Source organism: Pleurodeles waltl, chromosome 2_2 (assembly GCF_031143425.1).
Source record: "Pleurodeles waltl isolate 20211129_DDA chromosome 2_2, aPleWal1.hap1.20221129, whole genome shotgun sequence".
NCBI classification, from domain to species: Eukaryota; Metazoa; Chordata; class Amphibia; order Caudata; family Salamandridae; genus Pleurodeles; species Pleurodeles waltl.
The window spans coordinates 634640479-634667973 of record NC_090439.1 but is presented as its reverse complement, the minus strand read 5'-3'; positions in this window follow the sequence as shown (position 1 = coordinate 634667973).

Here is a 27495-nt window from a genome sequence, read left to right as displayed (position 1 = left end):
TGGTAGACTGCCCAACAGTGAGTGACCTGAGGAGGTCAATGGCCTCCTCACTGAGGGCAGCAGGGGTGACTGGGGCAGGGCCTGAGGTGCCTGGGGCGAAGGTGATGCCCACACTCCTAGGTGAGGGACTGCTGGGAGGGCGGTGCTGGAAGGGGAGGTGGCAGCTGTACCTGTAGAAGTGGGGCGCACAGATGGTGCCGCCACCACAGGGGAGCTCCCATCGGCGGACGAGTCCGTGTCGCTGGTTGGTGATCCGGTGGCCGACGTGAAGCTCCCCTCGCCCTCCGTCCCACTGGTGCATTCAGAGTCTGTGGTGTGGCCCTCCATGGCCATGTGGGATGCAGCTCCCTCGTGCTCCGGTGCCACTGTACCTCCGACTGATGATGCTGATGTACAAAAGGACAGGGAGAGCAGGAAAAGGGGGGGAGACAGAAGAAAGAGAGTTTTAGTGCATGGCATACCGCTACCGTTGGCAGACAAGACAGACGCAGCAGCCCCATGCATTACACATGCAATTTCTGGGATATGGCCTACATGGCAATGGAGGAAATCTGCGCACATGGATGCCACAGGGGCAACTATACCTCAACTTGGCACTCTGCTGAGGTGGGGTTGAGTGCCACATGGCCTACATAACGGAGGGCCTTGCCTACCTAACTCGCCCTGGCCTAGGGACACCTACAACCAGATGTCCTCAAGCGCCCATCCAACTCCGGGTAGGCCACCGCCAGGATCCGGAACATCAGGGGGGTCATGGTGCGACGGGCACCCCTCCCACGTTGGGAGGCCATCCTCAGCTGAGCCTCCGCTGTCTTCTTGCTGCAGCGGCGAATGTCCTCCCATCTCTTCCGGCAGTGGGTGCACCGTCTCTGGTGGGCCCCCAGGGTCCGGACCTCCTTGGCGATGGCACGCCAAATGTCCCTCTTCTGGTGGGCGCTGACCTACATGACATGCACAAGGGAAGAGGAACAGTCATTACTAACTGCACCGTCAATGTGAGCGGCCCCCTCCCTACTCTGACCATGTGGCCCATTCATTCCCATGCAGTAATGTACTATGAACTCTGGCCCCTTCCCTTTTCCACCCAACCCTCTCCACCCAGGCCTAGCCCATACAACGTGCTCCCTCTGTACTAACCTGTTGGTCTGGAGGACCGTAGAGTAGCATGTACTGGGGGAGGACCCCATCCACAAGTTTCTCCAACACCTGTGCAGTGAAGGCAGGGGCCCTTTCCCCAGACGCAGCAGCCATCGTCGCTTCCAGACCGAGGTCCCAGCAGCACTAGCAGTGTAGGTCCTCTCCTGTCGAAGGTCAGGTATCTAATGATTGAACAGATAGAAAATGGCGGTGACGTCCGCGGCGGTGACGTCTGCGGCGGGGCGCATCATCACCGCCGGCGCACCTGTTCATTGGCTCCTGGGACCCATAGGGTCCAATGTTAACCAATGCAGCGGTGCGCCGCAGTCTAAGACCGCCTACCGCGACGGTGTGCAACGCCAGCGCAGTTACCCCACAATCCCATTGTCCCAGTTTAGAGGTCAGGCAGCCACCATTTCAGGGGTCCACATGGCTTCTGTTACTACTGCGTCACACATAGCTAGGCCTATACTTAACACACATACAGGAAGGGTTTATTGTCTGGTGTAGTCTTGTGTGAAACTGTGGGTACATACCTGGAGGAATAGTGACTGGTTCTTCGCTGTTGTCCTTCTTAGGCACCGTCAGCTGGGACATATGAGAAGATGGCAGAATCCTCCGGTGTACCGACCGCTGGTGGACCTGTTAACAATGGAAGAAAGACATGTCATCGTCACCTACAGGTTTGACCGTGCCACAATCGAGGAACTATGTACCCAGTTGGAGCCAGACCTGATGTCACCAATCCGCCATCCGACTGGAATCCCCCCTGACGTGCAGGTGCTGTCAGTGCTCCATTTCCTTGCAAGTGGGTCTTTTCAGACAACTGAGGCCATGGCATCAGGGATGTTCCAGCCTATGTTTTCCAACGTCTTGTCGAGAGTGTTGGCTGCCCTGCTGAAACACGTAAGGAAATACATCATATTCCCTCAGGTGGAGGATTTGCCTACAGTGAAAGGTGACTTCTATGCCCTTGGACATATCCCCAACGTCATAGGTGCCATTGATGGGACCCATGTAGCTCTGGTCCCCCCCCCACAGGAGTGAACAGGTGTCCAGGAACAGGAAGAGTTATCATTCGATAAATGTCCAGAAGGTCTGTTTGGCAGACCAGTACATCTCGCAGGTTAATGCAATGTTCCCAGGCTCTGTGCATGACGCCTACATCCTGCGGAATAGCAGCATCCCTGATATGATGGGTCAACTCCAGAGGCACCGTGTATGGCTATTGGGGGACTCCGGTTACCCCAACCTTTCCTGGCTATTGACCCCAGTGAGGAATCCCAGGACCAGGGCAGAGGAACGGTACAATGAGGCCCATGGGCGGACTAGGAGGGTAATCGAACGCACCTTCGGCCTTCTTAAGGCCAGGTTCAGGTGCCTCCATATGACAGGTGGATCCCTATTCTGCTCATCGAAGAAGGTGTGCGACATCATCGTCGCGTGCTCCATGCTCCATAATTTGGCATTGCGACGCCAGGTGCCTTTTCTGCAGGAGGATGATCCAGATGACGGTGTTGTGGCAGCTGTGGAGCCTGTGGACACTGATGAGGATGAAGCTGAGGAAGAAGAAAACGACAACAGTGATTCAGTCATACAGCAATATTTACAGTGACACACAGGTGAGAACATTTTCTGGTTTAACATTACATTAAGTTTCACACGTCTACCTCTATCCTGTACCTACATTTCACTCACTATTTGTTAATTGAGTTGTACCCTTCCATTTCAGTTTCACAAGTGTGGTAACCTACGTGTCAACTGCTTGCATCCTTGAAGGGCTTGTGATGTGTGACATTGGTATGTTGGCCTTACAATGGGTAACCCATTATGACACTGTAATTGATAATACAAAGTTCCAAATCATAGACTGACTCCAGATTGTTTTGTGTTTCAAGGGTGTTTATTTAAGTGCTCAAAAAATGAAGGGGGGTTGTAAACTGGTGATGGGGGATGGTGGAGGAATGTCCATGGCAGGGTCCAGTCTATTAGTCTCACAGGTGCACTGGCCATATGGGCATTGGAAGTGGAGCTGGGGCAGTTCAAGTATGGACAGGGTGACAAAGTGGGACAGTGGGAGGACAATCAGGGTGGTCTCATTTCCTGGCGGGGGTCTTGCCATCTTGCTGTGTCCTGTTCCTGGATCTCAGAGACTGCCTGTGTGGTGGTTGTCCGTCTGCAGGGGATGGGGTGCTGGTGTGGTGGTCCTGTGGCGGGGCGTCCTGTCCACTAGCGCCGGCGGAGGGGGTGGGCAGTTCATCGTAGTGGCTAGTGTCAGGGGCCACTTGGAGTGCCACGGTGTCCCTCAAGGTCTTTTGAATGTCCGTCAGCACCCCTATGATGGTACCCAGGGCGGAGCCGATGGTCCTGAGCTCCTCCCTGAACCCCAAATACTGCTCCTCCTGCAGACGCAGGGTCTCCTGCAACTTGTCCAGGACCATGTCCATCGTCTCCTGGGAGTGGTGGTATGCTCCCATGATGGAGAATAGGGCCTCGTGGAGAGTGAGTTCCCTTGGCCTGTGCTCCCTCTGTTGCACAGCAGCCCTCCCAGTTCCCCTATGTTCCTGGGCCTCAGTCCCCTGGACCATGTGCCCACTACCACTGCCCCCAGGTCCCTGTTGTTGTTGGGGTGGTGGGTTACCCTGGGTGCCCTGTAGTGGTGGACACACCGCTGATTGACCTGTCCTGGGTAGGGAGGTTTGGGCCCGCTGGGTAGGTGCTGTGCTGGTGTTACCAGAGGGTGGAAGCTCAGTGTTGGGCTGTGGCTGGCCAAGGGGAACCGACTGTCCTGAGGCCCACGATGGTCCGGGCTGGTCATCAAGATCCGGTGGGGCAGAGCTGCTGTCGTCACTGTGGGCCTCTTCTGGGGGTGGAGTGGTGTTGTCTGGACCCTCTGGTGTGGTGACGTTCCTTCGGGTTCCTGCAGGGGTATAAGAACATGATTATTGCATGTGTGTGTTTGATGGTGTGCAATGGGTGGGTGTGCGTGAACCCCAGTGCAGGCATTCCTGTGTGGGGGCTTGTGTGATGATGGTTGGGGGGGTGTTCTGGGTATGTGCAGTGAGCATGCTTTGGTGAGGGGTGAGCATGCTTAGTTGTGTCATGCAGGGCTTGGTGTTGGGATGGGTGGTTGGTGTCATGGGTAGATTAGTGAGGATTTGGGGTGATAGGGGAGGGTGTGAGGGTGGGGGTGTGTGATAGCATGCAGGTAGGGTGGGGGATATGATAGTTAAGAATTGACTTACCAGTGTCCCATCCTCCACCGACTCCTCCGAGGCCCTCTGGATGCATGATGGTCAAGACTTGCTCCTCCCATGTTGTTAGTTGTGGGGGAGGAGGTGGGGGTCCACCGCCAGTCCGCTGCACTGCGATGTTGTGCCTGGAGACCGTTGAACGCACCTTCACCCGTAGGTCGTTCCACCTCTTCCTGATGTCCTCCCTATTTCTTGGGTGCTGTCCCACGGCGTTCACCCTGTCCACTATTCTTCGCCATAGCTCCATCTTCCTGGCTATTGATGTGTGCTGTACCTGTGAGCCAAATAGCTGTTGCTCTACCCGTAGGATTTCCTCCACCATGACCCTGAGCTCCTCCTCGGAGAAGCGGGGGTGTCTTTGGCATGACATGGGGTGGTGTGTGTGATGTGTGGGGTGGTGTATGTGTTGATGAGTGTGGTGAGTGTAGTGGTATGTGGTGTTTTGTGCGTGGATGTTGTGTGGGTGATGGTATTGTGTGCCTCGGTGTGATGGGGTTGTCAATAGCTGTGCTCTATCTCTCGCCTTCTCTCAGAATTTTTGGTTGTAGGGGTTTGTGGGTGATTTGGGTGTGTATTTTATATTGTATTGGGTGTGTGGGAGTGGTGTGTGTATGTGTCTCAGGTGTGTGTATTTGGAATTGTCCAATGTGGCGGTGTTTTGGAGCTGTGTGTGTATTTTGAGCGCGGCGGTGTGTACCGCCAATGGAATACCACGGTTTAAAGACCGCCGCCTGGATTTGTGGGTCGTAATAGCATGGGCGTGTTTCTGTTGGCGTGGAGGTGGAGGATTTGTTTCTGCATGTTTATCACTGACCTTTGGTGTGGCGGTGTTGTGTGGGTGTCAGAATTTCGGCGGATTCCGTGATGTGTGTCATAATAGCTGTGGCGGTCTACCGCGGCCGCGGCGGTGTATTGGCGGTCTTCTGCACGGCGGTAAGCGCCTTATACCGCCAATGTTGTAATGACCCCCAGAGTGCGTAAAAATTACAAAACAAACATGTATATTTCCAACTGTATTTTTTGCCAGAACTTAGCTTATGAAAGTCTGGACCTCAGTGCATTCTCATTTCACTAAAACACTTCTGTTGTTTGCACCAGGGCTACAAGAACAGCCCAGAGTTTTTCTCTGTCCGTGTAACATCAGTATTGTATGATATTGATCCCAACGGGTTGTCCCATGTAGATGACATCTATCTCAAACATGATGACCTCAACATTCATCTTGCCAGGATTGACCAGATCATTCTACAATTTGCAGCTCTTGGCTACAAATTCAATTTCGAGACAACAAAAATAGCCTTTCTCAGTGCGTAGTTCCTGGGATATGAGCTACGAAATAAGGGCATGAGCCTGGCCCTTCACTTTTTGGAAAATGTGCTCAATTACAACGACCAAACACTATCAGGAAACTGAAGTCTTTACTTGGTTTCTTCAATTTTGGCAGAACTTACATTCTAGATTATGCACAGTGTTGCATTAAGCCACTCAATGATCTAGTTTGCCTAGATTTCTCAAGGAGACACTGGACAGTTGAACACATGTGCATTCTTAGAGGATTGCAGCAGGACATGCTAGAAGCAAAACACTTACACACACACACGCAACAAGAAAATGAATTTGGTCATCAAAATAATTGCTGGTGCCATTGGGGGACACGGTGCCCATAGCATATAAATCACGTATATACTCCAATGCAGAACAACACTTTGCATCCACAGAAAAAATACTGACTGCTGTACTGATGGCTGTTATAAAAGAGAGGCCTCTTTCCAAGGGGAAATGCATTATTGACATTACCCCAGTGCCAGCCTTAAAGCCTATCACCAAAGCAAGCATTCCTAACGCTAAAGCATTACATCCACGTTGGATTCAGTGGGCCACCTCCCTGACTGTCACTGATGTTGATTACATCTTTGAACCAAACCTTCAAACACAAGAATTTCTCCAGTATGATCAGGAGTACCCCGCACCTCTTAACATCCTGCCACTTGACAGTTACCACACTGTCATTTACACAACCAGATGTAGGTACAAAACATATATATTCAAATGCTTGCACATCCAAGAGCGGAGAGATGAAGGATGGTGTATCCCACCCTCACAATACCTAAACGGACAGGGGACTGCACAGCACTATTGTCTTAGCTTAAATCTATCATCTTGACACTGGAACATATGGATCCAAGACACTTCGCACTGATAGTGTGTAATTCATATTGCTGTGTCCAATTCTACAATGATTATCTCAATCATTGGTGGTTGAACGAGTACGGAGACTCAAAGGGGAACATCATCAAACACAGACCTCTGTGGGGGAGGCTGGCTGATCTTGAGGTAAGCTACCAGATGGTACATACAGTAGGCCACTAATGTGTAGGTGTACACATTATTGGTAACACCTTGGTTGCCAAATCCACAGTAGCTTTGATTTCTGTTGCTGCAGTGACTCTTTCCCATATGAGATTGGATAATGAAATTCAGGTTGGTGTGAAAGCTTCAACTGAGGGCAAGCCTCTTCCAAAAGCATATCCTACAAAAAAAGACTATCATATCAGTGCACAGAATGTTGCCTTTGCGACAATTCCTGGGATTGGTGATCGAATGATCCCCAACCAAGACCAGAGATTCAATCTCATAAAAGCAGCGCATGACGGTGTTGCATCTGCATTCCATTTGGACCAGGGCCCTGCTTTTGCCTCTAAGGCATTCAGGGACACCATGAGGACGATGGGAATTGAACTCCATTCCTCCTCACCCTACCATCCTAAGGGTAATTTAGTCATGAAGAGGAGGAATTGAGATCTAAAACATCCCTTAACAGCTAGAGTATTAGGTTCAGGCCGCAGATGGCTTCATCACCTATATGGGGTCCAGAGAGAACTGAATATTCTGCAAAGACGGTCCTTGGGAGGGTGCACTCCTTATGAGGTCCTCTTTGGGATACCCATGTATGTTCCTGATCTAAATGGCCCTTATTTGGTAGCAGCAGACACACCTTTTGACATAAATGAACATCTCACTGTCTTACAGAAGCTTCAGCAATTATGTGATGATAATTCATCCACCAGTGCTGCCACCCTAGGAATAAGGGATTTGCAACAACTTCTACAGGCTGAATTCCTAAAGTTGGGGATCTGGTTTGTGAGAAGATTGCTGAGGAGAAGGAATTCGGCCCCTCCTACAGAGCACCGGTCCAAGTCCTGCGAATACAAGGTACCAGAAATGTCATCTGCTACTAGGCTCTAAAGTAAATAGATTTGTCTCAATCGACAACATCAAACTACACCATGTACATGTTCTTGCACAGTAGACCCAGAGGTCCCTTGGGTAGTTCCCCGCTACCTCTCACTACCGAAAAGGATACACCACTCCAAAGAGAAATATCAACAATTCTGAATATACCAGCATGTACAACGATGCTACGAATGCCTCCTCTAGCATGGGGAGGGTAGAAAATTAGCTTCTGCTAATTCCTGTCCCCACTTAACCGACAAGAACTGTCCAAGATGTGGCTGTCTTCTATTCCAATTTAACTTGAACTAACTCCGCCGTCTACTATGAACCTCCATGCGAAGTGGATCCATCTACCAGTAATTAACCGGCTCCTGTGTTTGTAGAGACTGCTTCTGCTTATTTCATCGACACTGATGACTTTTCTTCAACTTGATCCGCACTCACAACTGAAAACGTAAGTTGGACATATGGCCTAAAAATACCTATTTAGTTTATCCATTGTATTATCTGTGGATATTATTGACATTGCTAACTTTTTTATTATGGATTGTGTTAGACTTTTCATCCTTGGCGTGGTCTCCCTTAACATTTTGCCTCTCTTTCCCAGGTTGTTGATGTGTGCTGGACTCAGTGCTAAAGTGCAAGTGCTCCTATACAAAATGTGTATGTAATTGGCTTAACCATGATTGCCATATTTGATTTACTAGTAAGTCCCTAGTAAAGTACACAAGAGGTGCCCAGGGCATGTAAATCAAATACTACTAGCGATCCTGCAGCACTGGTTGTGCCACCCATATAAGTAGCTCTGTAATCATGTCTCAGACCTGCCACTGCAGTGTCTGTGTGTGCAGTTTTAACTGTAAATTCGACTTGGCAAGTGTACCCACTTGCCAGGCCTAAACCTTCCCTTTCCTTACATGTAAGACACCCCTAAGGTAGGCCCTAGGTAGCCCCAAGGGCAGGGTGCAGTGCGTGGTTAAGGTAGAACATACAGTAATGTGTTTTAAATGTCCTGACATTAAAAATATGGCTACATTTGTGTTTCCCTGTTGCAAGTCCTGTCCCTCTCATAGGGTAACATGGTGGCTACCTTTAAAACTGATTAAAGTGGAGATTCCCTTTGGGAGCGGATAGACATGTGGAGTTTGGGGTCTCTGAGCTCACAATTAAAAAATACATCCTTTAGGAAATTTGACTTCAAGATTGTGTGTTTGAAAATGCCACTTTTAGAAAGTGAGTATTTTCTTGCTTAAACCATTCCTGTGACTCTGCCTGTTTGTGGATTCCTTGTCTGGGTCAGTTTGAGAGTTGGGCTGGTTGCACCTCTCACTAGACGGTGACACAAAGGGGCTAGGGTGTAGTATGCGTTTCCTGATGAACCATCTGTGCTAGGAGGGAGGGGAGGAGTGGTCACTCACACCTGAAAGGGCTGTGGCTGCCCTCATACAACGCAATCTCCAACCCCCTGGTGATTGTCTGGGGCCTGGCTTGGACAAGGCAGGATTTCACAAACAAGAGAGACTTTGCTTTGAAGTAAGCCTACTTCAAAGGGTAAAATTGGTATAAGAAGGGCACCCAAAACCACAGACTTTAGAACACTTCTGGAAGCCCAGAGGAACCTCTGCCTGGAGAAGAGGTGAAGAGCTGAGGAAGAAGAGCTTCCCTGCCTGTGACTGTGCCTTTTGGAGCCCTCCTGCATTTGCTGCTTCTGACTGTGCTAGAGGACAAAGGGGGTTGTTGTGGCGGATTTCACCACCAGCAAGCTGGCGGTGAAATCCACAGCATTACGACTGCGACAAAAGCGGCGCGGTCGCACCGCTGGGACCGGCAGTTTCCAGCCACATTGGTCCTGGCAGGCAGCGCTGCCCAGGGAATTACGAGTCCCCCTACCGCCAGCCTTTTCCTTGCGGTTTGAACTGCCAGAAAAAGGCTGGCGGTACGGGGAGTCGCGGGGCCCCTGGGGGCCCCTGCACTATCCATGCCACTGGCATGGACAGTACAGGGGCCCCCTGCCACGGCCCGTGCCGCTTTTCACTGTCTGCCAAGCAGACAGTGAAAAGCGCGACGGGTGCTACTGCACCCGTTGCACGGCCGCAACACCGCTGGCTTCATTTGGAGCCGGCTCCTGTGTTGCGGCCGAGATCCCCGCTGGGCAGGCGGGTGGAAACCAGGTTTCCACCTGCCGGCCCAGCGGGGATCTCCTGATGGCCGCGGCAGGGTGCGGCTGCATTGGCGGCCACCTGGCGGTCCTATCTTGGCGGGCGGCTTCAGCCACCTGCTTAGGTCATAATAAGGGCCAAAGACTGAACTTTGTGTTGCCTTCCTTCTTGTGAAGAACTCTCAAAGGGCTTGATTTAGAGCTTGCCTCCTGTTGTTTGAAGTCTCAGGGACAGCAAAGACTTCTCTCTGGAAGCACTTGGAGTCTCTGCTGAGCCCATCCAGTTCCTGCGACCCTGAGAAGAGAAGCTGGCAGCTCAAGAGTGAGAAATCGATGCACCGACCGTCGCGTGTGGAAAAGATCGACGCAACTCCGATCTGCGGCTGAAAAATAAATGCAACGTCGGCTTCGTAGCTGAAAATCGTCTCTCACATGCAATGCAACCGGAAGATCGATGCCCGTGGCTAGAGAAACAACGTGCAGCATCTCTGATGGAGGCTGATGAGATTGCAACCCGTGCTGCGCGGTTTTCGGATCATCGTGTGGCTGGATTTTTGACGCAAACACTGCTGGGTGTGTAAAGACGATGCACGGCCTGCCCAGACCCAGAGTGTTGACCGGATCGATGCATCGCTCTCCTGCAGAGAGAAGAAACGACGCACGGCAACCCGACTAAAGGGGAAATGATGCAAGGTCTCACTCATGAGTGAAATTGATGCATCGCAAGCCCTTTTCGATGCACACTCACCCTTGCTGGGTTATTTTTGACTCGCCCAAGGTACATTTTCACGCTAGCTGCATTAGTGTGTGTTTATAATTACATGAAGACTCTTTTTTCATTTATAGTGATAACTTGACTTGTGTATTGTGGACTTTTGTTGTTTTGTTTAGATAAATATTCTCTTTTTTTCTAAACCTGTGTTGTGTCATTTTGTAGTGTTTTCATTAAGTCACTGTGGGGGTGATTCTGATTCTGGCGGGCGGCGGAGGCCGCCCGCCAGAATTCCGCCCCCAAAATACCGCGCCGCGGTCAAAAGACCGCGGCGGGTATTTCAAGTTTTCCCCTGGGCTGGCGGGCGGCCGCCAAAAGGCCGCCCGCCAGCCCAGGGGAAAACGAACTTCCCACGAGGATGCCGGCTCGTAATCGAGCCGGCGGAGTGGGAAGGTGCGACGGGTGCATTTGCACCCGTCGCGTATTTCACTGTCTGCCAAGCAGACAGTGAAATACTTGTAGGGGCCCTCTTACGGGGGCCCCTGCAGTGCCCATGCCAGTGGCATGGGCACTGCAGGGGCCCCCAGGGGCCCCGCGACCCCCCCTACCGCCATCCGGTTCCCGGCGGGCGGACCGCCGGGAACTGGATGGCGGTAGGGGGGGTCGGAATCCCCTCGGCGGCGCAGCTAGCTGCGCCGCCTTGGAGGATTCAACAGGGCAGCGGTACACTGGCGGGAGACCGCCAGTGTTGCTGGTCTGACCGCGGCTTTACCGCCGCGGTCAGAATGCCCTGCGGGGCACCGCCGGCCTGTCGGCGGTGCTCCCGCCGACCCTGGCCCCGGCGGTCTAAGACCGCCGGGGTCAGAATCACCCCCTGTGTGTGTTAGAATATATACTTTACAACTAGCACTCTGAAGTTAAGCCTACTGCTCATGCCAAGCTACCAAGGGGGTAACCAGGGGTTAGCTGAGGGTGATTCTCTTCTACCCTGACTAGAGTGAGGGTCCTTGCTTGGACAGGGGGTAACCTGACTGCCAACCAAAGACCCCATTTCTTACAGATTATGTGACTGTTTTCTTTCTCTTGACAAATGGTCATAATCTTCCTGAACACCCTTCTGTTGAGCCCGTGGTTGGAGTTTTAACACCTTATCTTTCCTCACATAAGGTCCGTTGTGAACATTTCGGCAGCACCAACTCCAGATGCGATTCTTTGTGATAAAGTACCATTTAAAAAATACAGGCCTACTGAGGTTATCCAAATTCCATATGTATTTAAAATTTCATTGACTGATGTATTTACACCTGGTGTTGTTTCTGATGATTGGGATGTTGAAACAGTTGATTCCACGCTTGCTGAGCTGCAAGAATGCACTGTTTTTTAAAGTGATGATACGTATATTAACACAGCGAATTATGGGGAAATGTTCTGTTAATTCCTCAGGGGGTTTCAAGTCTAGCCAGTCGGACCCTCACTTTGTCTCGGATCAGCACTCGGGTACAGTTACCACAAATAGGCCCTCATCATGACATTTCCGGTAAGTCCCACTTACCGCCATGCCGACCGCACCCAACATACCGCTGTCGCGACGGATTACCGCTACCCATATTATCCATGGGTATCCATCACTATACAGACGCACACACAAGTCCGCCAGCCCAAAGGTCAGTGATAAACTGGCGGTACCAAAACCCACACCGTTACGCCAACAGAACTACGCCCACAGCATTATGACCCACGAATCACTGCAGTGGACATTCAATCGCGGTAAACCATTGGCGGTACACACTGCTGCGCTCAAACTACACACACACATACAAAACAACACCACATTAGACAATTCAAACTACACACACATACACACACCCACACACCCACACCAATATAAAACACACACCCACACTACCCACAACCCTTTATGACTAAAAAAATAATTTACTGAGAGAGAGAGACAGACACCAAGAGCACCCACAGAACCAGAGCCACATAACACTATCACCCATACACCATCCACGCACCTTACAGCTCACACCCCAGCACATCACCCCACACACCCTCACACACATCACTCACACTACACCCATGGCACCACAAAAACACCCCAGATTCTCAGAGGAAGACCTAAGGGTCATGGTGAAGGAAATCATTTGGATAGAGCCACATCTATTTGGATCTCAGGTGCAGCAGACATCCATTGCTAGGAAGATGAAGCTATGGCGAAGAATCGTGGACAGGGTCAACGCCATGGGACAGCACCCCAGACCAAGGGATGACATCAGGAAGGGGTGGAACCACCTACGGGGGAAGGTGCATTCCATGGTAGCAAGACACCAGATAGCAGTACAGAGGACTGGCGGTGGACCTCCTCCCTCACAACTAACAACATGGGAGGAGCAAGTCTTGGCAATCATGCATTCTGATGACCTGGCAGGAGTAGCAGGAGGACTGGACTCTGGTAAGTCAAATCTCTATTACTAACACCTTCCCTACCTGAATGCCAACACAAACCCCCACCCGTAGCCTCACTCTCATCACTCCACTACCTCCCATTCACCCACCATCACAAGCCACCCATCCCAATACCAAGCCCTGCATGTAACACAAATGCACGGAACCCCATCACAGACCTGCATGAACACCCATTACTAAAGCATACACACTAGAGACAATCACCTAGCCCACCAAATAACTACTCCCACAAGGCTAAGCTACCAGGGCAATAACAACCATAGAGGGCAACACACCCATGCACAAGATGTCACACGCAGAAACAATAACAATGCATTTACATCCCCACAGGTCCCCCATCCAACGTCACCGTAGAGGAGGTGCCAGCAATATCCAGTCCCCCCCCAGAAGAGGCCCTCAGTGTTGACAGCAGTTCTGGATGCCTGGATCTGGTTGATCAACCTGGCCCATCAGGGACCTCCGGACAGTCAGTTACCAAGGCACAGTCCCATATCACCACAGAGCTTCCCCCCTCAGGAAACACCACCACAGTACCCACCCAGGGGGCCCATACCACTGTCCCCAGAACACATCAATCAGCAGTGTGTCCACCACTACAGGGACCCCAGTCAACCCCACAAACACAGGACGATCAGAGACCTGGGGTCAGTGGCAGTGGGCACATGGTTCAGGGACCAGAGGCACAAGACAACAGGGAAGCTGGGAGGACTGCTGTGCGTCAGGGGGAGGACAGGCCCAGGGAACCGACTCTCCACGAGGCACTCACCAACATCCTAGGAGCATCCCACCATTCCCAGGAGATGATGGGCCAGATACTGTACAAGTTGCAGGAGACCCAGCGAGGGACAGTACCTGGGGTATCAGGGAGGACCTGAGGGACATCCACACCACCCTGGTCACAATTGCAGGGGTGCTGGTAGACATGGCCAGCACCATGAGGGAGGCAGTGGCACACCAACGGGCCCCTGACACTATCCACACTGATGAACAGCCCTCCACCTCTGCTGCCGCTAGTGGATAGGAGGCCCCACCACAGGAACAACAAGCCACCAGCATCCCTCCCCCTGCAGAAGGAGAACCACCACGCAAACGGTCCCTGTGATGGCAATAGGGAACTGGCCTTACGTAGAAAAGAAGCACTGTGGATAATGAGACTACGGGTGGTGGAGTTGGGACTTAACTCCGATAGAGAGTTAGAATATTTTTGGGGAGATTAAATGGGGGTTACAGTATTTAATACAATATAATGACTGATGTTATTTACAAACAATATTTGTTTATATTTGTTATGTTATGTGATTTGCCTTATATTACTGACTTAGACTCAACCCTTTCTTGTAACACTTAAGGAGTTATTTATGAACAACATTTGCACATATATTTTTTATATTTTTTGTATTGTATTACTTGTTCTGTATTACAAACTCAGATCCTACCCATGCTTGTAACACTTGAGGTGACAACCAAAATTCTCTCACAGAGGTATATATCTATGTCATACTCATGAGATGTTGGGATCTCAGTATTTCTGAGGTCTTGTACTTTAATTTTTTTATTTTTTTTTTAATTTTATTCTATAAGCTATTTATTTAATTTACATCTATCTATGATGCTGTCTGATTCTTTTTCTCCCTTTCTGCTTTTCTATTTTTTGCTTGCATCATTGTTTTCTCCCCCTATTATTTGTGGGGATTTTACTGTCATGTTGGGCCTTTGAAGTGACTGAGGTGTTATCCAACAGGAGGTATGTGTCAATATGCTCAAGTTTTACATACTTGCAGCATGTTTGTTAAGGTTGCAGGAGCCACAGTAATACGCGAGGTTGATGCTCCTATTTCTATGTTCATGACGTTAGACCCTTCTTTGTTTACATGTTGTTGTTAGTGTTCATAGGGACTCTGCGTTTAGTTACCACGGCTAGCGTACTCGCGGTCGTTTTGGCATTTGGTTCTGGGACGCCGGTATAGGGGTTTCATCGATAAGGGTAAATTGAAGTTATGTATGTAATGAGCGGTTTTCTAGATACATTGATGCCGATGATCATAATCCTTGGAGTTTGTTTGTAGAATACGAACCGTTTGGGGTTATTTCCTTTACAGTTCATCTGGGTAAGGATTTGTGGCACTTTCAAGAACGTCGGGATTTATGTACGGATATTTGGATCTTTTACAAGGAGTCTTAATAAGGTATTACTGATTGATTATATATTTGTGGTGAGGGTGTGGTGAATTTTGAAGTTTGAATAATTTTAGGTGCGGGTTGATGTCATTATTGATACATTTGTGTGTACTATTTAGCTAGACCCGGGCCTTGTCAGTGGTGAATTACGGATAATTGTGGAAGATTATTGCTTCACGAGTGTCTTATATTCAAGGTAATTTGATTGGTGTTGATGTATCACTTTTGGTGGGTTCACGATTTTTTTACCACGTGGTTTCCTGCATGGCTTCCTGACTAATTTCTTCTATGTGGTTTCACCAGTACTTCGCACTTTTAATTTTCATTGGGTAATTTAGCCGACCTAATTTGATTTCAATTGGTGGGGTCACGATTTATATCGCATGATGTTCTGCATGTTCTTAGTGGACAGTTGTTATAGAACAAGGTTTTTAAAAAAAATCTTTTCGTTTCTTTTACTCTTGTTGGTGCAGCTCGTATTTGGAGCTTTTTTCATGTTGGTTTTTTCTATAGGTGTTCAGGGATGTGTTTGGCTGTCACTTTCCTTTCCTTTTCTTGTGATTTCTATGTGTTTTGTTATTATTCACTAACTATGGGTATTTACCACCCATTTTAGTACTAGAGTATTTTGTTTCTCCACGCAAGTGATTTGTTCGTATAATTTTCAGCCCTGAAGAAGTCGTTGGGATTATTTTCCCGTGACGAAACATGTGTTGGCTTTGTTTTGTTTCAAAATACTTTGTGAATCTCTGATGAATGGACTTGGTGGGATTCCAGCTTCGGGAGAATTTTCCTTCAATAAATCATGAGAATTTGACCACATATCAATGACTGATTGGGATGCTCATTTTTTGACTGTGGATTACTTTATTGTAATATTGTGCATATATTTTCATTGCAAATTGTTTGAGTGCCTCACGTAGGTATGTGTGGGTGGGAACCAGGAGCTCACCTATTAGCCACACCCGGTGCCTCTGGAGTTGAGCCATCACATATGGGATGCTGCTATTCCTCAGGATAAAGGCATCATGCACAGACCCTGGATACTTTGCATTGACATGGGAAATGTATTGGTCTGCCAGGCATTCTATCTGCACATTCATGGAGTGAAAGATCTTTTGATTTCTGAACACCTGTTCATTTCTCCGGGGGGGCGGGTGGGGTCAAATGCAATACAGTAATGTTGGGGATATTTCCCATTGCATAGAAGTCAGCTTTCACCGTGGCCAAATCCTCAACTTAGGGGAAAACAATGTAGTTGCACATGTGTTTAATCAGGGCATACAGCACTCTGGTCAGCACTATTGAGAACATTGGCTGAGACATTCCTGCTGCCAAGCCCACTGTCACTTGGAAGGAGCCAGTTGCCAAGAAATGGAGCATAGATAGGACTGGCAAAAGAGGGGGGATTCCAGGGGGGTGACGTATAGCAGATATCAGTTCTGGCTCCAATTGGGCACACAGTTCTGTGATTGTGGCCCTGTCAAGTCTGTAGGTGAGGATAATGTGCCTGTCCTCCATTGTTGTCAAGTCCTCCAGGGGTCTGTACACGGGGGATGTCTCAATCTCCTATTCATTCGCAGAGGTTGTAATCTAGGGGGCAAAACGGAGAACAGCTGGTCAGTATTCCACATTTCCAAACACTACACTGCATTGTATGTTGTGACTGAAACAGTATGTTGTTGGATAGGCCCAAATAGTGCCTATGTGTACTGTGAGGCAGTTAGTTGCCATGGCCTACCCCTGTCAAAGCCCAGCTCACCTGAGTTCTTGTTCAGTTCTGATGGAGGTTGAAGACAATCCGACCCCACCCTGAAACTGCTTGTTCCAGCACACTAGTTTTTAAAACAGTGCACTAAGAACAGAAGCTCAAGGGAAGGGGGGAAGTGGATAAAATAAAAAAGAGAGACAACACCGTTCTTGCGTTTCCACTGTTGAAGTGCTGCACAAATCTGCGGCCCTTTCTGACTTCTGTAGAAACTGGTGCCTAATGAAACATAAACAAAGAACAGATAAGTGCAACCTATTCCTAAATGGGTTCCTGACTATCCCTTTATTTATTAGAAATTCTCTTCTAAAAGTACCTCTTGGATCCTGGTCTCTAGTTTCCAGGTTTGGAATGTGTTACTGCTCTGGGATGTGTTTTCTATTACTGTAAAGCTTCTAAAACATTAAACAAATACCGTTATCAGAATTACCAATATCAAACATTCATCATAATATAACTAAAGCCTAAATTCCCAATAGCAGACTCACTTTTCCCATATTTCCAGAATCTTTTATAAAACAAATACTGTACTTTTACATCAAAATACAGCATGTAATTTGTGCAAGTCCTTGATTTACTGTTTGCCTTGCTGTTAATGGTTTCCACTGTTCGATTCTTAAAAGTTCCATGAGAAAAAACAATGTTTGCTTCACAAAGTTCTGCAAAATATTCTTGTAACAAAGAGTTTGAATCACAATGTTCGTGGAAGGTATTTCGTTTCAAATTGTCTATACACGAATCCAGAAATTGTTGTCAAAGTTCTTTCAGGTAATAAAAGGTTTTGCACTTACTTGTTGCTGGCAAGAGATACTGATCAGTCTAACCTTGTCTTCTTTCTCTTTTGCAGGTTACTCATAGGAGAGAGGCTGAAGCAAGGAGGAACCGGAAACCGGAAGAAGGAAGAGCCAGAAGCTGCGCCCATTGAAGTCAATGAAAGTCTGTAAAGAGCAGGAGTGCCAGCGCCGAGGGATCTGTTCTCAGGTAAGCGGAAGGTAGACGAGCACAAGCACTGGGTGAGGCTCGGGGGATGCCTTTTATAGACAGGGCTGGGTGTGGTTTGAAGGGCTGGGTGTGGTCCTCACATGCTGCACATGTTCTTGGAAGGTGTGCAGAGCTGGGTGTGGTTTGAAGAGCTGGGTGTGGTCCTCACATGCTGCACATGTTCTTGAAAGGTGTGCAGAGTTTCAGTTATTATACAAATGAGTTGGATTAACACATGGCCTAGGGAGGAGTATTTTAAAGAAGCCTTGGTAAAAGCAAGGCCCAATGTGTAAACAAAACAGCACATTAAACAACATTCACAGAAGCCTAGGGGGGGGGAAGGTGAGATAACAAGAAAGGCTTTCAATAGTAAGTTTAAAAGGGAGCTATTACAGAACCCACTAGTGCAATGAGAGGGGACATGCTCTTTGCTGTGTACAAACCCTAACAGTTGCCCCCCTCAAAGGCCCTCCTACAGGACGGGTTTTCCTGGATTTTTTAAATAAAACCGTCTAATCAGCTGTGGGGCATGTACATATGATGCTGGTTCCCATGAATTCTCAGATTCATCATATCCTTTCCATTCTACTAAATAAAACAGACGTCCACTAATTCTTTTTGAGTCTTTTATGCTTTTCACTTCATATTCCAGATTTCCCTTAATTGGTATGGGTGGAGGTGGTGGTTCAGGTCGGGTTTTTGAGTTGTACGGCTTAAGCAAGGACACATGGAATGTAGTATGTACTGGATATTCTTTTGGTAAATCTAATTTTACTGTTACCGGGTTTACTATGGCAGTTATACTAAAGGGTCCAATGAAACGTGGTTGCAGCTTTCGGGATCCCTCTATGTTTAGGTTCTTTGTGGAGAGCCATACCTTGTCACCAATTTTATACATTGGGGCCTCAGACCTGTGTTTGTCTGCTTGTCTTTTCATGCTTTCCTTGTACTTTAATAAATGTTTCCTGGCTTTGTCTTGCATGTCACCTAACCTCGTTAGTCTATCCGTTACTGTAGGCAACAGGGAATCTTCTAACAAAATGGGTATAGCTCTTGGATGATACCCCTGCAAGAAATAGAATGGTGAGCAAAGTAGAGCTGAATGCTCAGTATTATTATAAACAAACTCTGCTACAGGGAGAGCTTCCAACCATTCACTAGAATAATCAGCCAATAAACAACGTAGCATTTGAAGTAAGGTTTGGTTCAGTCGTTCAGTCTGTCCATCTGTCTCTGGGTGGAAAGCAGTGGATAAGGCCACATCTATTTTCAGTTTTTCACATAATTTTTTCCAAAATCTGGAGTTGAACTGGCTCCCTCGGTCTGACACCACTTTGCTTGGCAAACCATGTAAACGCACAATTTCCCTTATAAAAATATCGGCAAATTCTGCCGCCGTGGGTAATTTCCGTAATGGTACAAAATGTGCCATTTTAGATAAAAAATCCACTATAACCAACACTGTTGTGAAGGATTTTACAGGTGGTAAACCTACAATAAAGTCTACGCTCACAGTGTGCCAAGGTTGTTTGGGTGTTGGTATTAACAAGCCGTCAGGAGCCTTTTGAGAAGATTTATGTCTTGCACAAATTGGACAGGTAGTGACAAATTGCTTAATGTCCTTTCTTATAGTGTCCCACCAAAAGTGTTTTTGCACATTTTCCAGGGTTTTTACCCAACCAGGATGACCTGCCAACGGTGAGGCGTGATGCCAAATTATCACCTGTGTTTGTAATTCAGAGGTGGGCACTAACAGCATGTTGTCGTGATACAATAAACCTCGTTGTATTGTGTTATGGGAATCCTTTAACCAATCCTGAGGTGCTATTTGCATGTGTGCATTATATAGATCTGTGATGAAATCCTTCTGTTGTACTGGTGCCAACAACTTTTGGGGAGGAATAATGGGTTCTCCTATTTTATCTTGTTTCATGTCTGAGGTATGTCCGTATCTAGATAACACATCAGATTGAATTTGTTGTGCACCTGGTCTATAGGTTATAACAAAGTCAAATGTGCTAAAAAAAATTAACCAGCGCATCTGACGTGGTGTTAGTGCTTTAAGTGATCCAAAAAACTGTAGGTTCTTATGGTCAGAAAAGATTGTAACTGGGTACTTGGCTCCCATTAAATGTTGCCTCCATTCTGAAAAGGCTACTTTGATAGCTAGTAGTTCCCTTTCAGCCACAGTGTAATTTTGTTCAGCTGGCAATAACTTTTTAGAATAGAAGGCTATAGGATGTAACTGGCCATCTACTGCATCTCGTTGAGAGAGAACTCCTCCTAAAGCTACTTGTGAAGCATCCGCTTCAACAAAAAAGGGCAAGTCAGGATCAGGATGTTTCAGAATTGGGGCTGAAGTGAACTTTTGTTTTAGGAGTTGAAAGGCGTGTGCCGCCTCATCAGTCCAAAGAAATCGTTGCCCTTTCCGCAACAAGGTAGTTATTGGGGCCGCAATGTCTGCAAAATGTGCAATAAACCTCCTATAAAAATTGGCGAAACCCAGAAATTTCTGAATATCTTTTACAGAGGATGGTTCTGGCCAATCAGCAATAGCACTGATTTTCTTTACATCCATAGTTATTCCTTGAGGTGACAGGCAGTATCCTAAAAAGTCCACCTTGTTGACATTAAAAGTACACTTTTCTAACTTAGCAAAAAGATGATTTTCTTTTAACTTTGATAATACTGCACGAACATGTTGGGTATGTTCTTCTGAGTTCTTCGAGTAAATGAGGATGTCGTCTATGTATACTATGACACAAACGTCCAGGAATTCGTGTAGGACCTCATTTATAAAGAACTGAAAGGCCGCAGGGGCATTACATAACCCAAAGGGCATTACTGTGTACTCAAATAAACCAAACTTTGTCTTGAAAGCTGTCTTCCACTCATCCCCCTCTTTTACTCGGACCAGGTGGTAAGCTCCCCGCAGATCTAGTTTAGTGTATACAGTAGAATGTCTTAATTGATCCAACAACACAGGTATTAGAGGAAGAGGATATTTATTCTTTATTGTAGCCTTATTTAGTCCTCTATAATCGATACACGCGCGCAGGGATTTATCCGGCTTCGGGATAAAAAAGAGTGGAGATGACACCGGAGATGTGGAATGACGGATGAACCCAGACTGTAGTAGGTCATCTAGGTAGGTTCTTAAGTATTTGGTTTCTTCGTCAGTCAAAGCATATAGGGGGTGATTCTAACATTGGCGGGCGGCGGAGGCCGCCCGCCAATGTTCCCCCTCCAAAATACCGCTCCGCGGTCAAAAGACCGCTGAGGGTATTTTGGGATTTGCCCTGGGCTGGCGGGCGGCCGCCAAAAGGCCGCCCGCCAGCCCAGGGCAAATCGACCTTCCCACGAGGACGCCGGCTCCGAATGGAGCCGGCGTAGTGGGAAGGTGCGACGGGTGCAGTTGCACCCATCGCGTATTTCAGTGTCTGCGTTGCAGACACTGAAATACTTTGCGGGGCCCTCTTACGGGGGCCCCGCGACACCCCCTACCGCCATCCTGTTCCTGGCGGGCGAACCGCCAGGAACAGGATGGCGGTAGGGGGTGTCAGAATCCCCAAGGCGGCGCAGCATGCTGCGCCGCCTTGGAGGATTCTGACGGGCAGCGGAAAACCGGCGGGAGACCGCCGGTTTTCCTGCACTGAGCGCGGCCAAAGCGCCGCGGTCAGAATGCCCTGCGGGGCACCGCCGGCCTGTCGGCGGTGCTCCCGCCGACCCTGGCCCCGGCGGTCTAAGACCGCCGGGGTCAGAATCACCCCCATACTCTGTTATTAGGTAAAGGGGCCCCTGGGATAAGATCTATACGGCAGTCATAAGACCGATGTGGGGGCAGCACACTAGCCTTTACTGGATCAAAGACGTCTTTAAAGTCAGAATATTCAGGAGGGAGACTTGGTTCATCTTGTGTAACACTAGCACAGTGTAATACTGTGCTCTGTTCTGTACCTGCTTCTTGATAGCAATTGGTTCTACAGAAAGAGGAATCCAAAGTAACAGTTCTATTCACCCAATCAATTTTTGGGTTATGAGTTGTTAACCAGGATACCCCGAGAATCAAACCAAAATTAGGAGTATCTATCAGATCAAAGCTAATCACCTCTGTGTGCCCGTTCTGACAGACCATAACAAGTGGACTTGTTTGTTTTGAGATTAATCCAGAGGTCAATTCTGACCCATCCACTGCACATACTGCTTCTGGACAAGGCTTTAGGCACATAGGAAGTCCTAAGATTTCAGCTAACTTATTATCCACAAAATTTCCTGTCGCGCCTGAGTCCAGTAGGACAGGGAGAGAATGCCTCACTTGGGTAGTAACAATTAAAACGACCTGAATTATGAAATGTCTAGGTATGTGCGGTACCCTGAAGGCTGCAGCATTAGAGGTTTGATTAAGATGTTTTCTCGAACAAGTAACCTCTCCCCTTGTCGAGCTTAATCGTTTCCCGATTCAGTTGAGGAGGTGGAGGAAACAGCACCCTTTCGTGGAGTTTTAGGCTTTACTGGACATTCTCTGGCAAAGTGACCTGCCCTGCCACAATATAAACATAATTGAAATTTTCTCCTTCTTTCTTTTTCCTCTGATGTGAGTGGACCTCTGAGTGTCCCTATTTGCATAGGCTCTGGTTCAGGGAGTTTATTATCTGTGTCTTTCTTCTCGTGTCTAATAAAAGTTAACTGTGATTCCAGTTTGTATTTATCTCCCTTTCTTTCTCCTAGTATATGTTCTAATTTCACAACTAAATCTACAAAGTCCGAATAGTCTTTTGGCAAATCAACGATATGAGCCAGCGCGTCTTTTAACTCGTCTCTCAAACCTTTATAAAAAAGGGAGACACGCTTTTCTTCTGGCCACTGTGTCTCGGTGAGTAAACGATTAAAACTTGTGAGATAGGTCAATAAATCCTTGTTGCCTTGTTTAAGATTTAAAAGCTCATTATCACTTGCCTGCATGAAAGTGTGTTTTGCAAAAAGGCTGGTCATGGTACGTTTAAATTGATTCCAATTATGGAGGATGGGATCATCTCTATCCACGAAAGGAATTGACCAATTGGCTGCTGTGCCACCCAAATAAGACAAGACGAATGCCACTTTCGTATCATCAGTAGGGAACTGTTGTGGCTTACAAATGAAGTGTAATTGACATTGATTGATAAAAACATGGAATTTGTTACTATCTCCATGAAAACGTTCAGGTGCTGCTAAGGGCACAACATTAGGAACATTAACAGTAACCTCAACTGGGGAAGGCAAAGTTGTATGTTTTGATGGCGCCCCTGTCTCTGAGGAGGTTTTAAACAAAGGCGTAGAAGCTGTGTTCCACTGAGATCCCCTAAATTTATACCTGCTTAAATCCTGTTTTAAAGAGGTATTCTCCATCTTTAATCTCTCTATTTCCTCTTGCATATGTTGCAAGATGCCAGACACTGATTCATTATGAGCCAAGTCCTCATTTAGGGCCTGCGCCATATCCGTGACGTCAATGCCCTCTATTTCTTCCCCGGTATTCATCGTCCACCAGAACTGAAATTTTTTAAGGCTTGTGCTTCTGTCAAAGCCCAGCTCACCTGAGTTCTTGTTCAGTTCTGATGGGGGTTGAAGACAATCCGACCCCACCCTGAAACTGCTTGTTCCAGCACACTAGTTTTTAAAACAGTGCACTAAGAACAGAAGCTCAAGGGAAGGGGGGAAGTGGATAAAATAAAAAAGAGAGACAACACCGTTCTTGCGTTTCCACTGTTGAAGTGCTGCACAAATCTGCGGCCCTTTCTGACTTCTGTAGAAACTGGTGCCTAATGAAACATAAACAAAGAACAGATAAGTGCAACCTATTCCTAAATGGGTTCCTGACTATCCCTTTATTTATTAGAAATTCTCTTCTAAAAGTACCTCTTGGATCCTGGTCTCTAGTTTCCAGGTTTGGAATGTGTTACTGCTCTGGGATGTGTTTTCTATTACTGTAAAGCTTCTAAAACATTAAACAAATACCGTTATCAGAATTACCAATATCAAACATTCATCATAATATAACTAAAGCCTAAATTCCCAATAGCAGACTCACTTTTCCCATATTTCCAGAATCTTTTATAAAACAAATACTGTACTTTTACATCGAAATATAGCATGTAATTTGTGCAAGTCCTTGATTTACTGTTTGCCTTGCTGTTAATGGTTTCCACTGTTCGATTCTTAAAAGTTCCATGAGAAAAAACAATGTTTGCTTCACAAAGTTCTGCAAAATATTCTTGTAACAAAGAGTTTGAATCACAATGTTCGTGGAAGGTATTTCGTTTCAGATTGTCTATACACGAATCCAGAAATTGTTGTCAAAGTTCTTTCAGGTAATAAAAGGTTTTGCACTTACTTGTTGCTGGCAAGAGATACTGATCAGTCTAACCTTGTCTTCTTTCTCTTTTGCAGGTTACTCATAGGAGAGAGGCTGAAGCAAGGAGGAACCGGAAACCGGAAGAAGGAAGAGCCAGAAGCTGCGCCCATTGAAGTCAATGAAAGTCTGTAAAGAGCAGGAGTGCCAGCGCCGAGGGATCTGTTCTCAGGTAAGCGGGAGGTAGACGAGCACAAGCACTGGGTGAGGCTCGGGGGATGCCTTTTATAGACAGGGCTGGGTGTGGTTTGAAGGGCTGGGTGTGGTCCTCACATGCTGCACATGTTCTTGGAAGGTGTGCAGAGCTGGGTGTGGTTTGAAGAGCTGGGTGTGGTCCTCACATGCTGCACATGTTCTTGAAAGGTGTGCAGAGTTTCAGTTATTATACAAATGAGTTGGATTAACACATGGCCTAGGGAGGAGTATTTTAAAGAAGCCTTGGTAAAAGCAAGGCCCAATGTGTAAACAAAACAGCACATTAAACAACATTCACAGAAGCCTGGGGGGGGGAAGGTGAGATAACAAGAAAGGCTTTCAATAGTAAGTTTAAAAGGGAGCTATTACAGAACCCACTAGTGCACTGAGAGGGGACATGCTCTTTGCTGTGTACAAACCCTAACAGCCCCCCCCTGAAATGGCATCCACCTGTCCTGTGTGGATGGACATGTGGAAATGAGGTAATGCCGCTGATGTTGTGCGCAGTTGCGGGAGGTGGTCGAGTACCGTCGTGCAACTCCTCATTGGTTGTCATTGGGGTCTATCGGTTACAGTGGCCAATGGTGATGTGTGCCTGCAGTGACGGTACACACCGCCGTGGACGTGACTGCCATTTTCTATCCGTTCTCTCACTTGCTAACTGACCTTCAACAGGGGAGGACCTACACTGCAAGTGCTGCTGTGACCTGTGTCTGGAACTGACCATGGCTCGTGTCACTGGGAAAATGGCCCCTGCCTTCACCACTGCAGAGTTGGAGAGACTGGTGGATGGGGTCCTACCCCAGTACCGAATGCTGTATGGGCCTCCAGACCAACAGGTGAGTACACTGTGAGCACGATGCATGGGGCACGAATGAATGGAGTGCTGTGTGTGAGGGCCTCGTGTAAGGGGGTGGTTGGTGGAAGGGTCCAGGGCAGTGTGCTGCATGTATGGTGGGCAATGTCTGTGCGTCAGTGGATGTGAGGGCTATGGTGGGCCATGTGTGTAACAGGCCACACGGTATGACTGATACCTTTTTCTATGTTTATTTACCTTCAGGTCAGCGCCCATCAGAAAAAAGGTATATTGCGTGCCATTGCCAAGGACATACAGACCCTGGGGGTCTACGGCAGGCGGAGCACCCACTATCGCATGTTGAGCAAGGAAGATGATGAAGGCCCAGCTGGGGATGTCCTTCCAACGAGGAAGCAGTGCCTGTCGAACCCTGACCCCCTGATGTTCTGCATACTGGCGGTGGCCTATCCGGAGCTGGATGGGCACTTGAGGGCAACACAGCAGCCAAAAGGGGGTGAGTACAGTTTCCCAATATACTACTTGCATGTGGTGGGGTGGGCTCCGGGTGGGGGATGTGGGCCTGTGGGTGCCCCTAGGCAACGCCGGACATTGAAGGGTAAGTCCCATGTGGGGCAGGGGCTGATGAACACCACCTCCTACCAAGCCAGTAGGCATCCACTACTGGGCAGGGGTCTGTAGGTATCAGGTATGCTGCTATTGGTGTTAGGCATTCATATCCTTGGGCTGGTGACTAGCATTGTGACTGGTAGTGCTTTGCATAGTGCATAGTGCATAGTGCATAGTGCATAGGCCTGTTCCCTGTGTCAGGGTGCAGTGTATGCCAACGGTGGTGTTGGTGCAGCCATTGGCCATGTGTATCCTTTGTCTCCCCCCCCTTTTTGTTTTGTCACCCTGTCCTTATGTGCATTAGCATAACCTGGTTGGAGCAGAGGTGCAGGTGACGGAAGGGGCTGCATCCCACATGGCCCAGGAGGCCGAATCCACTGACGGTGAGAGTACCAGTGGGACGGAGTGCATGGGGAGAACCATTGTGGAGACAGAGGGGGACAGTTCAGGCAGTGATACCTCCTCCAATGGAAGCTCCCTGCTGGTGGCTGACACCTCTGTGCCCACCCCAACTACAGGTACAGCCACCACCCCCGTACCAGCACTGCCCCCCAAGCAGCCCCTCTGCGAGTTTCCCGTGCCCTCTCACCCAGGAAGGTGGGCATCTCCTTCGCCCCAGGCACCTCAGGCCCTGCCCCAGTTAGCCCTGCTGCCCTGAGCGAAGAGGCTATTGACCTCCTGTGATCCATCTCTGTTGGGCAGTCAGCTGTTGTGAATGCCATCCAGGGGCTGGCAGCCCATTTGCAATAAGCAAATGTATTCCTGAAGGGCATTCACTCTGGCATTGCGGTCCAAGCCTCCCCCTCCAACTTCTTCTACCCAGTCCCAATCCCCTCAACCCCAACCTACCCCAAGCACTCCTTCAGACCAGCATGCACCCAAGACAACACACAAGAGTGGCTCAGGCAAACACAAGCACCACACATCATCCTACTGGCACTAACACAAACACCATCCAGATGCGAATACACCAACATCTACTGCCTCCACTGTGTCCCCCTCCTCCTCCTCGTCCACCACTCTCCCAGTAGCGTCTCCACTCACACCTGCATGCACTACATCCTCATCCACTACCCCATCACCATCACGCCTATCACTACACACCCCTCACTGCTAGTCACCACCCCAACATCCATGCACACTTCTCCTGTGTCCTCTCCCACTGTGTCTGTGCCCCAACCTTCCAAAGTACCCAAACGCAAGCACTCAAACACCCAACATCCATCCACCTCACAACAGCATTCAGCCCATGCTCCTGCACCCAAACTCAGCAGACTGACACCTCCTACAACCACTCCCTCTTTCTCCACTCCCAAACCTTCACCCCCTTCCTGCCCCAGTGTCCCTAAGAAGCTTTTCCTCTCCGCCGTTGACCTCTTCCCTACCCCTCCTTCACGTCGGCCCAGGGTGGTCAGAACCCAGACGAGCACCACAGCCACCCAGTCCACGTCCACAATAGTGTCGGCAGCTCCTGCAGGTGGGAGTGGCTCCAGGCAACCAGCCATCAGCACTGACAGTGTGCCTGCACCAGCTGCCAAAGGGAAGTGCAAGGAAGCACCACCAGCTGCCAAGGGTAAGGGCAAGGAGGCACCACG